Source organism: Pinus tabuliformis, chromosome X (genome assembly GCF_031772625.1).
Source record: "Pinus tabuliformis cultivar Carrire ecotype Pingquan chromosome X, CPIR1, whole genome shotgun sequence".
In the NCBI taxonomy this organism is placed as follows: domain Eukaryota; kingdom Viridiplantae; phylum Streptophyta; class Pinopsida; order Pinales; family Pinaceae; genus Pinus; species Pinus tabuliformis.
The window spans coordinates 1,735,976,073-1,735,980,961 of NC_142308.1; positions in this window are offsets into that span (position 1 = coordinate 1,735,976,073).

Sequence of the window (4,889 nt, forward strand, 5' to 3'; positions counted from 1 at the left end):
AAGCATTATTTTCTCCTTTTCCTTTAAACTTCCCGTTTCCTTTGTCTCCAGCATTAAATGCCTTCTCACGAGTCTCTCTACGAAAATTTTTCCCTCTTGCTTCTAAATGAGTTTCCTGTACACAAACTTCATCTAGATTTGTAGGGTTAAACATAAGAATTGTATGCCTCAAGTAACTATGTAAACCACCTATGTATTTAAGGAGAGTGTCTTGAGAGGATAAATCTACACCCAAAATGAGAGCTCTTCTCCTAAACTCTTGGGTATAACTTTGAACACTCATACCTTTTTCTTGTCTAAAATTTTTCCAATCCATTATTTCTTCTTGACTGTATGCTAATAGATAAAATTATCTTCTTAATGCAGCTACAAAATCATTCCAAGAGGAAATAATCTTACCACTTTTCTTGAGATCCTATTGAGTTTTGGCCTCCCACCAAATGAGTGCTACACTTTCCAACCTCAGAGAAGCAAGCTAAATTTTAGTGGAATCATCATCAATTTGTTGAATCTCGCAATAAACTTCAAGTTGATGAACCTAATTATCCAATTTTTCTCCATCTACTTCCCCATTGTACATAGAAAATTCAAATTTTATATCAAGCTTTAACAAAGGAGTTTTACCATGTCCCTTTGGTGTTCTTAGAGGAGTATATGAAGGGGTTGAAGTAGAAGAAGATTAGGGTGAAGATGGAGGTGAAGCTGGTCGTTTGTCACCATTTCCTCCATTAACAATGTAAACTTTGAAACGGGAACTATAAACTCAAAACGGGAACTCTAGCCAAAAAACCCCGAAAAAACATCAAAAACAGTGCTAAAAATGAAAAGTGTTGATGCTGGAATAACACTTTTTTTTTCCAGGGTAAATTTTCAACATGTTTTAAAAATAGCGGTGAAAACCAATTTTTTGTGCAAAAATTGTCCAAAAAACACCCTTAGAACGAAGTGTTGATGTTCGAATAACATTTTTTTTTTCTCAATGGTAAATTTTGTGCAAAAAACACCCTCGAAACGAAAAGTGTTGATGCTCGGATAACAAATTTTTTTTCAAGGGTAAAATTTCAACATTTCGAAATAATAGTGTAAAATATTTTATCATGACCCCGAAAAACATTAAAATTTCAAATAAAAAAAAAAAAAAAAAAAAAGTTAAAACAATGAATAAACACAAAACAAAAAAAAAAAAAACAAAACATAAATAAAAATATATACTAAAAACAAAACATAAAATAAAAAAACAAAAACAAAAAAATCAAACATCAAAAATAAAAATCAATCATAAAAACGTAAAAAAAAAAACAAAACAAAATTAACCTATAAGAAATAAGAATTAAAAAACGAGAAAAAAATTACAAATTATAAACAAATAAATAGTAAAAAAACATATTTAAAAAAAAAATGTAAACCATAAAAAAATTTGGGAAAAGAAAAAAAAAAACACACACATTAAAAAAACTATAAAATTAAATAGGTAGAAATGGAAAAATTAAAAAAACATTAACAAAAAAACTAAAAAAAAAATTGAAAATTAAAAACAAACTAGATTTTTAAAAAAAATGAAAAATTAACAAAAAAAATTAAAAACTAGTGAAATTAAGATTAAAATGATGATTATATATATATATATATATATATATATATGACAAAAAATAAATAAAAAATGTTTAAAAAACAATTGTTTCAAAAACCATAAAATAATTTCGAAAAAATAAATATATATATATATATATATATATATATAGATAAAAGTCAGTAAAAATAGAAAGATGAGAAAAATCATTAACAAAAACTAGCAAAAAAAAAAATCAAAAACAAACTAGATTAAACAAAAATAGAAAATTAACCCAAAAAAATAAAATTAAAAGCTAGTAAAATTAATATTAAAATCATTTAGAAAAAACTAAAAAGACAAAAATAAGCTTAATATATATATATATATATATATATATATCAAAATTTTAAAAATATACGTCGATAAAAAAAAATTAAAAAAAAAAATTAAAAGACATTTTAAGTTTAAAAAAAAATTGTGTTTTTGATTTTTTTTTTTTAACAATTTTTTTTATTAAAGTTTCATTATTTATTTAAAAACAAACAATATATATATATATATAATTTATTTTTTTTAATTTGAAAAAAAAAATCATTAAACAATTTTAATCAAGATTATTAAATTTTAATTTATTAAACAATTTTAATAAGAATTATATTTTAAACAATTTTAATAAAAATTAAATTATTAAAAAAATTTATTAAACAATTTTAATATAAATTAATTTTTTTTTTAATTTTGTTTGAATAAAAATAAATAAATAAATAAAAAATTTGGTCATGGGGCAATTCTGTGAATCGCCCCATGGCCCGTCCGATGCCCAGTGGTGGCGCGGCTGGGGACCGAACTCCTTTTTTTTTTTTAAATAAAAACTAAATTTAAAAGAAATAAAATATAATTTAATTTTCATTAAAATGGTTTAATAATTTTTTTAATAATTCAATTTTTATTAAAATTGTTTAAAATTTTATTTTTATTAAAATTGTTTAATAATTTTTTTTTCCAAAAAAAAAAAAATAAAATAAAATAAAATTGTTTAAAAAAAAAACTTGTTTAATAATTTTTTTTTAATTATTAATAAATATTTAATAAAAACATTTTTAATAAACATATTTACAATTAAAAATTAAAATTGTTTAATTTGGGCGAAGGGCCACCAAATTTAAAAAAAAAAAAAAACAACAACAACAACAAAAAACAAAAAAAAAAAAAAAAAAAAGCAAAAAAACCAACATTAACTTTAAAAAAAAATTTGATAATTTTTTAAATTTTAAATTAAAAAATTAAATTTGTTTTAGGAAAATAAAAATATTCTTTATGATTTGTATTTTAAAATAAATAAATAAATTGTTTAAAGGAAAAAAAAAAATTTATAATGTTTTTTTTAATTAAAAAAAAAAAAAAAAGATTGTTAAAAAAAAAAAAAAAATGTAAACTTTTCTTTTCTTTTCTTCCTTTTTCTTTTTTAAATATAAAATGTAGGTTTTTTTTTTAATATAAAATGTAGGTTTTTTTTTTAATATAAAATGTAGATTTAATAATTTGTATTTTTAAATTAAAAAATTAATAATAATAAAAATTGTTTAAAAAAAAATATTGTTAGATATATATATATATATATATATATATATATATATATATATATATATTCTAAATTCTTTTATGGTTTGTGAGATATTTTTTTTTTACATTTTCTGTTCTTTTTTAATATTAATTTTACTAGTTTTTTTAAATTTTTTCGTTATTTTTCTTCTTTTTTTAAAACAGTTTGTTTTTAATTTTTTTTTTTTTCCTTTTCCTAGCTTTTGCTAATGTTTTTCTTTTTTTTTCAATATTTACTTACTTAATTATATATATATATATATATATATATATATATATATAGATATTATTTTTATTTTTTTCTCCAAATTCTTTTATGGTTTATGAGATAATTTTTCTTTAACATTTTTTATTTTTTATTTTTGTCTTTTATATATATATTTGTTTTTTAGAGACAATTATTTCATGTGGATTGAAAATTTAATTAACGATGTAGAAATATGTAGAATATCGAAATTGCAAAATATCGATCTTCTTCCTTAAATATGCAAATCAATAAAAACCCCACTACAAAAAAATAAAAATAAAAATAAAAACTAGAAAATATGAAGAAAAAGACCACTTCCAAAATTATTAAATTTACGAAATAATTATTTACATTTCATACATTAGAAAATTTAAAGTCAAAAAATAGGTCTTTTAAAAAAAGGGTCTAATGCAGAATAACCACTTTTTTAAATCAGCAAGAAAATCATTACCATTCTAAAACGCAATGTACATAAAAAAATTAAAAATTAAAAATAATAAAAAAAAAAAAAGTGCCAAAAACTATGCTCTAAAAAAAAAAGTGTGTTCTGCATCACCCCTTTTCAAAATTGGGTCACTTTTTTGCTATCTCTACAAAACGGGTGACAATATTAGTTCCCGTTTCAAATTTTACTATGTTCATTTCCTTTTGGAGGGTTTGAGCTCTCTCCTTACAACCTTTTGTTTCTCTCTTCAAATAGAACTTTCACCGTTTCAGACATTTCAAAGAAAGATTTTCTGAAAGTTCTCTCATCCTCAAACATCCCTTCATGACCTTATTCATGTGTTATAACTCATGAAGCTTGAGATATTTATGGCTTCCTTGAACCCACTTGAGGATTTGGCTCTACAAGAACTCCTTCTCCTATTTTCAGCTTCAACCTTGTAAGCATCAAAAAACACTTGCAAACAAAATCAAACCTTCACAATAACCTTGAGCTCTGATACCAAACTCATCTGTATTAAAAACTTGAAGGTTTATGGAAAATTTGCAAGTAAATATTTATGTCTTTTAGGAAATGGATCAATTTGCAAAAGTATATAAATTAATGGTTTTTAAACTTAGTTTTCAGCATAAAAAAAGAGACCAATATACCATACACATCAGCACAAGACAACAAAATGATAAAGGATTTCACCCCTCCTCAGCTACATCTCCTAGTCCACCTTCCAATGTTGGGCCTCTTTCATTAAATTATCAAATCTGTGATTTTATGGATTTACAATGCTCAAAATATCAAAATCATGTCTCCAATGGCTCTAGAATAGTGAAAACCCCCAAGTTGGACCCTTGTTGGGCTCAATTTAGCCAAAAACTAAGAAAGTTTTTCTCTAGAGTAGTTTTGTTGCTAACTGCTCTACAAACTAGACTCTCTTGCTAACTATTTTATGAATTATTCCTTCCCAGGAACCGTCAAGCGGTATTTTCTCCTGGTGTTTACGAGATTCCCTCTGTTTCAAGTGCAAATTATCAATTCATTTAAATGCA